The sequence below is a fragment of the Cryptomeria japonica genome, chromosome 5 (assembly GCF_030272615.1).
Source record: "Cryptomeria japonica chromosome 5, Sugi_1.0, whole genome shotgun sequence".
NCBI lineage: Eukaryota > Viridiplantae > Streptophyta > Pinopsida > Cupressales > Cupressaceae > Cryptomeria > Cryptomeria japonica.
The window spans coordinates 689,526,958-689,538,786 of NC_081409.1; positions in this window are offsets into that span (position 1 = coordinate 689,526,958).

The following is an 11,829-nucleotide window of genomic DNA, read 5'->3' on the forward strand; positions in this document are numbered from 1 at the left end:
ATATTTGGGAAAGGCATCGAAGCCGAAGAAACTTAAGACACAGACAATGCTTGAAGTAGATGAAGCAATAGGTCACTAGACGTCGAGATAGCCAAACCAATTCTAGGGAAAGATGTATAAAAAGCTATTAAGGAGGGTTTTACAGTTGAAAAGATAGATTTAGGAGTTTCTTCGTGTGCTGTGGATGTTAAGCATTTGGAATCATCCACAAAAAGGATAATTTCAAGAACATGGAAGGATGAAAAAGATAAAAGGGAATTGAAGCAAGAAGTTACTCAAATGGCTGAGTATATCAATTCCATCTATACTCCAAACCCCCAACCTTTGTCATAGATATCGGTATCATTTGACCCCAAATCTCTAACCAATCAGAAGATGTTGGACCGGGTCCAAAGTAACATAGTAGTTACAAAAATGTTCAATAAATGGTTGGATCTTATAATGCAACAGGGATCAGATTATATCGATAATCTAGTAAAAGTTTATAAAGATGCCAAAACTATGAGCAAGGAGTTAGAGCTAGAGACGGTGGCTTGGGAGAAAGAAAGGATCAAATGGGTGGTGGTCCTTGCACAAATGAATGATATATAGAAATATGCGGTGATGTAGTTCTTGGCTGAAAAACTAGTAGAAAATTTGGATGATAATGTATTGTATGTATCAAGTAAGAATCTAGAGTGGCGCAACTCGATCATAAAATAACAACACAAAGAGTCCACCAAATTGCTCAGAGGATTGACAGACTTGATCAATACAATGCAGAAGGATCTCAAGTGCATTGACATCCAGCTCATGAAAGACGATGCCAAGACAATTGAGGAAGCTGTGGATATGACCAAGATCTTTTAGGAAAGAATTTAATTCATTCAGATGATGAAATCTTTGACCACGGATGACTTCTCAAAGGTGGCAAGGATCGAATCGATGTTGATAGTATGTTCTAATCATTTGGAGGTACACAAGGAAAAAGTAGCACAAGTGAACATGGATAAGGAGGTGTGGAAGCAAAGGATTCAACACATTGGTCTTCCCTATTTTCAGGTCATCTTTAACTTCTCAGTGCCACACCTAGAATGGTGTGGCTCTGTAGCAAAGAAGGATAGATCCATAACCTCTTCTGCCATAGTAGAAGCATAGTTAATCCAAAAATGAGGTGTCAGCCTCACAGTGGCTGTCGATTTAGCTTTCTTTCCTGTTATAGTAAATAGTTTCTTTAACTTTAGTTAAAGTAAAGTGTAATTTTGTTATATAAAAACTATGAGCACGGAGACTACTTAAGCTGAAAATCTTGTCTTTGTGAGGGTCAGAAAAAACTGATTTTTTGAACAACGGATAGTATTTTGGTTTTCCTATGAATTGTTTGAAAATGGAATGGCTGGTTATCAATAAAATGTTATGATATGCAATCTTTGAATCTGTGTGTTTGAATATTAGTAATCTTTCTTGAGAAAATTGCTATGGGCATGATATCATTTTATGATTAGTTATCTCTATGTTTTCCTCAATTCATGGTTATCATTAGTTGTTAGAAGACTCATACATATTGATTTGCTTGATCCCTCTTGCCCTGTGAGGCATGAGAGAGTATCGATTAGCCTTCAATATTGTTGAGCTTCTGCTATGCTTTGAATTTATATAGTGAACGTGTTTGTGAATCAAAGTCTATGAACTCTCATTAAATTCATTTAGAATTTTTCTCTTCTCTTAATTTGGAGGCATTTATTTGTGTTGATGGATGAATGTTGAAGCCTTTCAATGCTTTCTGGTAAAAAGTATTAGCATTTCATTTATATAATAAAGTCATTACAAATCATACGAGGAGCTTCCCTCTAATGCAGAGGTTGAATTTTAATCAATTCATCCAATTGTTGGTAGTTTGTTTCCTTTTATAAAGGGTGAAACAGAGTTATATTTTTCTTAAGGAAGATAATTGTTAAGATTTCAAAAAAGGGACAAATCTGTTTACCAACATATTTTTGGCGACTCGACTAGGGAGTCCGAACATAAGACTGGTCACCTAGTTGCAAGAGTGGAGTCAAAGAGATATACTAGGTCCCAAAGAAGGGAGGGGGTAGTTGATTTTGGCTTTGAGGAGTTACAGAACCTAAAATTTCAACCCACTTTTTCATGTCAAAGAAGAGAAATAAGTAGGCATCGTTCCCATCACCATCATCTCCTGTGTCCTCAGTTTTTCAAGCTCTGACCTTGCATGGTATCGCTTTACCTAATATAATCAACCCGAATCCACTCAATATCATACTTCCAATGGTAGTAAATAATCCTTGGGGGGCTGCTATAGGTCCATTGAACTTTGGTTTAAATCTCAATCCCTTACCCAAAGGTGCTAGAGATCACTTGTCAAATTTTAGTGGGATGGAAAAATCACCATTGATGAGCACCTAAATGCATTCAATGTGGCTTGTGGGATAATAGCGGTTCAAAACAAAGATGTTGTAAGATTGTTTGTCTAGATATTAACTAGAGTATCAACAGATTGGTTTTATCACTTACCAAATAGTGTGATAACAACTTGGCAAGATCTGAAAACAAGGTTTGAGGCAAGATTCAAAGTTGCTGAAGATGAATAGTCTCTCTTGGCTCAATTGGCCCAGTTAAAGAAAGAAATTCTGGAGTCTATGAGGGAATTTGTAGAAAAATTTGATAAGATTGTGCATAAGATTCCAGTTAATCAAAAGCCCTCAGATGATAATATCAAGTGTTTCTTTATTAATTCTATACCTTCATAAATAGGTTTCTCGATTCACAGGCAAAGAGTTGCAGATTTAAGTGCTGCCAAAACACTTGCAGTTGAGTTGGAAGATGATCTAATCACGACAGGTAAATGGAAAAGAGAAGTGCAGACACCCATTGCCCAACCTTCCACTTCTTCTGACCCTGTAATCCAGTGAGTAATGAATGATGTGATTACTCTTAAAAGGCAATTGCCTAGAGCTAGTACCTCATACCCATCTCCCTATCAAGACATACCTAGGAGGAATACAAACTAGTCTTTGGGCTATGGGAACAAGACTCTGCAATTACCCCCTACTCAGCAAAGATTAGCAATCGAGCCACCACCACCTAAAGGGAGTATGTGTGTTTTTCATCTCATCGATGAACATTATGGTAGTTCCTATCCTAAGATGGTGCATTACACACAATTGATGAATTATAAAGATACAGTGGGGTGAAGAAGAATCTTTAAAGCAACCTGGTGACTCTGAAATCCATTTCCTTGAGTATGAGTTAGATTCAAAAAGAGGAGGTGATATTTTGGTTACTTTAGAAGATTCTTCATGTACTATGCTCACAAGAAATCAACAAATTGTAAAACCTCAGGGTGCTTCTTCATCGTTTGCTGTGGCTTTCAAAGGTAAGGGGATTGATCCAAAATTTCATAACAATGATAAAAAATTGCAAGAACCCTCATTTTTAAGGTCTATTGAAAAAGAAATTTCATTTGATATTGTAGATTTTTGCAAATCTTCTCAAATTCAAATTACACCTGTTGAGTACCTTAAGCTAAATCCTAAAGAACTAGATAGACTCGTATAGTTTATAAAAGGGAATAATATACAATGGGCCAATGGAACACAACAATTAGTAAATGCCATATTTCCCTCACATAGTAATGAATTGGTTCACCTTGTGGCTTATGAAAAGATGCCTAAAATAATTGCTCTTCAAACAGATGATTCTACACCTACCCTTGAGTCAAAACTAGATTCCTTTTATATATCATTATTCATAAATGGTCACAAGATGAATAATTGTATTATAGATTCAAGTGCATCCAACAATATAATGCCTTCTGTAGTAGCCAAAGCATTAGGGTTGTCCTTGACAAAAACCTTTGGCAGATGTTATTCTATGGATTTAAAACAAATTCCTCTGCTAGGTCAAATTAAGGATGCTCAAGTAGTTCTTGCTTCCCACCCAGATAAAAGAATCAAGTTGACTATTCTGATAGCTGACATTCCAGCTAGCTACGACATGCTGCTAAGTCATACTTTTTGTAGGGATTTAGGTGGTGAAATTGAAATGGATTGGTCTCAAGCCACAATCCTTGTTGGAAAACATCGAGTCATTATGTAGCCTTAACCAAAGTCTAAATTCACTTTTGTCCCTTCTGATGACCCAAGAACTCAAATTTTGTATCATGATTGTCAATTTGGAAACTACATAATTTTTTCTGAGAATGAGGTAGTCGAGGATCCATCACAACTCGAGGGAGAGGAAAGCTTGTGGTTAATGGAGTTTGATGGTCATTATGCAGTGTCAAGTTGAATTACAGGGGTAGTGTTAATCCCACCTTCTGGCAACCATATTCCTTTTTCTTTTAAATTAAAATACAAAAATACCAACAATATGGTGGAGTATGAGGCATTGTTGTTAGGTTTAGCTGAAGCTAAGAGATTGGGAGTGAAACTTCTATGGGTTAAAAGAGATGTTGAACTAATTGTAAAATGGGTTAGAGGGTTGTTTAGTGTTAAAAATGAAATATTGAAATACTATTGGAATAGATTTTGGGATGAAATTGAAGATTTTGATGCATTTTCCATTGAAGCAATACCTAGAGAATTGAATTCAAAATCAAATTCATTAGCAGTCTTAGCTTCTTTACTTGTCCCACATCCTAAATTTGTTGATGATATTTACAAGGTAGAGCTGATATATCGACCTAATGTCCCAGACAACTCTGATTTTTGGCAAGTGTTTGAAAGTCATAAACAAAGCAATAATTTTATGCAAAGTGTAGACATGTTTTCTGCCATATATTTTGAAGGTTTAGAGGTAGAGTGCAAAGAATTTTCACAAGAATGAGCCAAGGAGTTGCCTAATAGAATCATGCAGTTGAAATGAAACAGGATCCCTAAAGGGTTGGTTTTATTGGAGCATATGTTTGATCGTCATGATGCATACAAGAAGAACAAAGGTGACAAATCCCTATAGGTTTAGGATATTGGAGGTTACGAAAAGATCAACATTGGTACTGAGGATGAACCTAAATATATCAATCTGGGAAAGTGTTGCATTCCTACGAAAAAGGAGAGGTTCATTAGTCTCCTGTTGGAGTTCAAGGACATGTTTGCTTGGTGCTATGACGATCTTAAAAATTTTAGAGAGGGAAAATTCCAGCATTACATTCCCCTGAAACCTGGAGTAAGTCCTTTCTGGCAAAAGCTTAGAAGCTTCAATCCAAAAGTACCTGAGGCTATATTTCAAGAAGTAGATAAGAAGTTAAAAGATAGGATTATATACCCCATCAATCATTCTACATGGATAGCTAATATTGTACCTGTTAGAAAGAAAAATGGAGAAATAAGGATCTGTGTAGATTTTAGAAATCTAAACCAGGCCAGCCTAAAAGATAACTATCCATTACCATCCATGGACCACATTCTACAAATAGTTTTAGGATCAGAGATGATGTTCATGCTTGATAGATTTTCAGGATATAATCAGATCAGTGTTCAGGAAGATGATCAACATAAAACTGCCTTTATTACTCCCTGGGGTACATTTGCTTATAACCGAATGCCTTTCAGTTTGATTAATGCAGGAGCAACATTTCAGCATGCTATGGATTTGTCCTTTGGTCACTTAAAGGATAACATCATTGTTGTATATCTGGATGACTTAATAGTATTCTCAAAAAGAAGAAAGCATCATGTGCGGGACCTAAGACAAGTGTTATAGAGGTGCCGCAAGAATGGGGTATCCTTAAACCCAAAGAAATCAGTGTTTGGAGTCACAGAGGGTAAGTTGCTTGGTCATATTGTTTCTAAGGAAGGGGTGAAAATAGATCCTAAAAGGGTAAGAGCAATTCAATAGCTAACTCTACCATCAAGTAGGAATGTCGTTAGATCCTTCTTCGGATAGGTAAATTTTCTAAGGAGGTTCATCCCAGATTTTGCAGAGACTACCAAGTATATTGTGAATTTGATGAGTGAAAAACAACCTTTTAAATGGAATGAGGAAGAGAAGAAAGCATTTGACTTAATAAAGAATGCTATTAGTCATGCACCTATTTTGATTAATCCTAATTTTAGTAAAGATTTTGTTATCTACTGTTATGCCTTAGAGAACACTACGTCAGGAATTTTATTATAGAAGAATGAGGATAATGATGAAGTCTCGATATCATTCATGAGTGTACCACTAAAAAAGAATGAATTGAAGTATTCAATAATGGAAAAGCAAGCATATGCGGTTGTGAAGGTTGTAAAGAAGTTCAAGTATTATATTCTTCATTCCCACACAATTGTTTATGTGCCTCATTCAACAGTCAAGAGCATATTGACACAACAAGACATAGGAATGAATAATAGAGCCTCCTGGGTGTCAAAACTTGAGGAGTTCAATTTACATATTAGGCCCACAAAATTGGTAAGAGGGCAGGGTTTGTGCAAGCTTATTGCTGAGATTAAAGAGGAAGTGATGGAGGAATTGCCCTTAGTCTTGTTTGTTGGTCTTTAGGATTCCTGGTTTGCAAATGTCACTTACTAATTGACATATGGAGATTGCCCAGAACATCTTTCTTCAAAAGAGAAGAGGAAGTTGAGATTAAAAGCTGCTAAGTATGTTATTTTTAATGATGTATTATATAAGAGTGGATTAGATGGGATCTTCTTGCGTTGTGTCGATAAATCACTCCAAGAGTTTCTGTTGAAAACATTTCATGATGAAGCCTGTGATGGCCATTTCTCTTCAACGGTGACTACCTACAAGAATTTAAGGAATTGTTATTATTGGCCAAGATGTTTAGGGATGCATATGCATGGGTGCCCAAGTGTGAAAAATGTAAGTTGTTCATAGGTAAGAAACAACTTGCAACATTACCACTCCAACCCGTGGTTGTAGATGAACCCTTCAAGAAATGGGGTATAGATTTTATTGGCCCCCTGACACATACTTATAGTGCAGGACATACACATATATTGATAGCTATAGACTATTTTACTAAATGGGTTGAGGCCATTCCGGTATGGAAGACATCCTCAAAGGTTGTTTGTAATTTTTTGAAAGAGAACATCCTGGTTCAATTTGGGGTCCCGCTAAAAATTGTGGTTGACAATGATACTAATTTCTCTTTTGCCAAGATTTCTTTATTTTGCTATGATCATGGAATTTCCCTTGCTCACTCTTCTGATTATTATCCTCAGGGAAACGGTCAAGATGAATCCAGTAATAAAAACCTCATAAACATCATGAAAAAACTAGTGAGTGAAAAATTTAAGGATTGGCATAAAAAACTGTTTGAAGCTCTTTGGGATGATCGTACATCACCAAAGCAGGCTATCGGGATGTCACCATTTGAATTGGTCTATGGTGTAGGTGCTCAGGTAGCACTTCCTTTGGAACTGGTAGCTACTAAGTTACAAACTGTCATTGAAGACACTTATTTTCAAAATTCTCTAGAAAAGCGGATTATGCATTTGATGAGAATTGATGAAGAAAGGGATAAATTAGTGGACCGGATAATAGAGCACCAGATGAGGGTGAAGAAGATATTTGACAAGCAGGGCAGGCCATGAAAATTCATGCTAGGTGATCAAGTACTGCTCTGGGATAGAAGAGGGGAACCCAAAGGGGGACATGCAAAGTTCAAATCGCTCTAGAAAGGACCATTCTTGATTCATGAGGTAAAAGGACAAAACTCACTCAAACTTGCATATCAGGATGGTACTGCTCTTCCTTTGACCTATAATGGTCAAGATTTGAAATTATACCAATTGTAAATGAGATTCCCTCATGATTTGTATATAGTGTTTTGGCTGATTGGCAGTTGTGTGTCTTTTCTGGTTTTGTTTCTATTTGGGTCTTCAAATAAAGTCTGCTTGCAAAACCAAAGATTTTGGAGTTCATTTCTAGTTCCTTCATAGTTCTAGTCCCCATTCAGAGCCGATGTTAGTCCCCCCTACAATTTTCCCTTTTGAATGTATACTTGCGGGTTGCCTTATTATGCCTTTATTTCTGTTGGGTCTTTTGTTCTCCTTCATACTTGAACCGTTGAACTCTTTTTAAAAAGTTCAATAGGTTCAAAGTTCAAAGCAAGTTTTAGGAAAAGTTGTTAGTGGTCTTTGTCTTCATGAGAGCAAGTGCACTTTTGTTTTACGTCTTGAGTTCTAAACCCATGAACCTTAAATGGTTTAAGGTTCAAAATGTCTTTTGTGAGTCACGGCAATGTATTATTATATAACAAGCGGGCGTCCATATCTTTTAAGTTGGTTTCTGACCTTGAACCTTGAACCAAATCTCAAGCGATTCAATTGGTTCAAGGCTTCTGTTTAATAATCATTGTTGTTGCTCATTTTTGGTATTGTTGTGTGCCGCTCATTCATTGTGTACTTCCTAAATAAACTTGAACCATTGAAATTTTGGTCAAATGGTTCAAGGTTGATGAGTTCACTTCAAAAATAACTCTAAGGCTTTTTGATGATAATGAAAGTGGCTCGGCAAGAAGGAATATTCCCTCATTCAATAGTTTAAAATTCTAAATATGGAAGGTAATAATGAGTACATCAACTACCTATGCGGAAGTGATGGATAATTAAGAAGGTGTCAGATTTTAGTCATTTCATTGTTACTTCGCACGCTTGAGTAAATCATTATGAAGAGTGTGTAGCCTTATAGATATTTTCTCATCTGATCAAAAGGAATGTATGAATTTATTTCCATAGTTTGTAAGGGTTGCAGCTACCATACTTGAGCGAATTGGAGGCGCTGAAGGTAAAACCAATTCTGATTTCCTAAAGAAGTTTCTAGTTTTCATGGTGGTAACGGGTAAGTTCAGACAACTCCTTCTAAGCTATGTTTCTTTAAGTTCTAAATATTTATCAGTATAGGAAGAAAATCTCTAAATTGTTGGAGTAAAATTCTACCTTATTTTAGAATTTCTTGGTTAGAAGTATAGATAGGTAGTATGAGGCCAATATTGTCTAAGCTTGGTCAGACCTCATGTCTAGTGAGCATATTACCAGAGTTAGAAGACACTTCCTTGGTTCATGTTAATTTAGGGGATTTCTTAGAAAAAGCCAAGAGCCCTCAAACCCATTTAATGATGGAGAAAATAGTGAAAAGTGGTCTTGTTGAAGATGCTACCTTTCCGCTTGTCACACCATGTCTGAATTTGGTGATGACTTGCATGAATAGTTATGATACAGAGAACGGATGCATCAGAACTAGTAGTGGTGAGCTACTAGTCAGTATCAACAGACATAATAATAGCGGCAATGGGAATTTTGCACACGGATGAATATAAGGACTAGACTATTGGGAACTCGTATGCTTATTTCTTAGAAAAGATGAGTAAGTACAGGAGTGTGATTGCTAGGAATTGGCTCCTAAAAGTTCAAAAAGGAGGGTCACGGCTGCCAAAGCTCTTGACTAGAGAGCACTTCATCATAGATGTGTGGGATATTGTGATACTTCTAAACAGGCTGAAGGAAAACTCACATTCTTTCTACTAGGAAGATTGTCTGTAATTTTTCATCTAGGTGGTGTTATCTAGTGATAGGTATCTCGATTGGACTTAGGTAATTGTAGAAAGACTTCATGAAGGGTTAAGTAATTTTGTGGGAATGTCAGGTTTTTATATGTCTTCTTATCTTTTCTACATACTAGCTTGTACAAGGGATTGGCTTGGTTTGCCTAATGAACCTTGGGTAGATGGGATGAGGGTTTATAATTATTATCTCCTATTACAATAGTAGAGACATGTCGAGCAATTTGATAGATGGAATGGAGTCTTCGTGGGAAAACTTGCTTTTGAACTCTAGGGGGATGCAAATAGGAGAATTTATGTTGAAGCAATGGAGTTCATAAGCATATATGGTAGCTTGTTTATTCAATTTCCCATGTTTACTTACCTACGGGTAGGTGGTTTTGAGGGCCAACCATTCAAGCTGCCTAGGTATTCCTTAGATAGCTATGTACTTATAGAGGTGAGCAAGCATCTAGATTACATTGATAAAAGATTTGGAACAAAGGGCGAGTCTGGAGTTGTATTCCCTATTGAACTCAAATACTATAGGTGCAAATCTGTATCTGACGCCCTGAACCTAGAATTAGAATTCAAGAGGATGAACTTGCAGCCATATGTGGCAAGGCAAAAGTGTGACAGGAGAGGTTATGCCATTGAGAACCTAAATGTAGATAACCATTTTTGTCATGAGCCTCAAATGGAGGTTTATTGGGAGAATTGAAGTGATGAATATGAGGTAAGGAAAAGATTGTGGTGAAGGTTCACTTTGCAACAAATAATTACCATGAAGCTTCCAATTAATATATTTGGAGTATCACAAGATATAGGGGAAGATGTCCTAGATCCTGAGTTCAACAGAGAGGTTCAAGGAAAATCAATTCTATAAATTGATTGGAATAAAAAGGAGGATGACAGTATTCAAACTAGAACCTTTAATGTTGTGAGAAGAACATAAAGATGGTTGAGAAACAAAAAGTTCAAGGAGGGATCTCACATGTCCTCATATAAACTAAGAATTGATTCACACATTGTGACTCAATCCCCTATTTCTTTCACTAATGAAATTGTTAATGTTGCAGGTGTTTCAAGGCCTATTATTGAGAAAATCTAGCCTAGGAGATCAAAGAAGTCACCATCAGGTCTCACAGTTGCTCGAATAACTCAGTCCAGGAGTAAGAACAAGAGTAGGGAGCCCATTTTGAAATAGGTTGTTGTTGACCTAGACCCTAGTGAAGAGATAGAGGAAACGATAGATCCACAGGATCTGGATGAACCTGTGATGCAGGAAAGGGACACGAGAAAGGAAGAGGAAATCCCACAAGACCCCATGAACAACTTGGTCATTGTCACTTCACTTGATATATAGACAACTCCTTCACCTAAAGAGCCTGCAAACACACAATGATGGCTGGAAGCTTTTTTTTGGGAAAGGCATCGAAGCTAAAGAAACTTAAGATGTGGACAATTCTTGAAGTAGATGAAGCAATAGGTCACTGGACGATCGAGATAGCCGAACCAATTCCAGTGAAATATATAGACAAAGCTACTGAGGAGGATTTTACATTTGAAAAGATAGATTTAGGAGCTGCTTCACATGTTGTGGATGTTAAGAATTTGGAATCATTTACAAAAAGGATAATTTCAAGAACATGGAAGGATGAAAAAGTCAAAAGGGAATTGAAGCAAGTGGTTACTCAAATGGCTGAGTATATCAATGCCATCCATAATCCAAACCCCCAACCTTTGTCACAAATACGGGTATCATTTGATCCCAAATCTTTGACCAATCAGAAGATGTTGGACGAGTTTCAAAGGATCAGAGTAGCTACAGAAATGTTCAATAAATGGTTGGATCTTATAATGCAATAGGGACCAGATTATATCATAAATCTGGTAAAAGTTTATAAAGATTGTGAAACTGTAACCAAGGAATTAGAGTTGGAGATGGTGACTTGGGAGAAAGAAAGGATCAAATGGGTGGTGGTCCTTATGCAAATGAATGATATATAGAAATATGGTGTGATGAAGTTCTTGGCTGAAAAACTAGTAGAAAATTTGGATGATAATGTATTGTATTTATCAAGGAAGAATGTGGAGTGGCACAACTTGATCATCAAACAAGGTCATGAAGAGTCCAACAAATTGCTCAGAGGATTGATAGACTTGATAGATACAATGCAGAAGGATCTCAAGTGCATTGACATTCAACTCATGAAAGATGGTGCCAAGAAAATTGAGGTAGTTGTGGATATGACCAAGCTCTTTCAGAAAAGAATTCAATTCATTCAGATGACAAAATCTTTGACCATGAACGACTTCTCAAAGGTGGAAAGGATCGAATC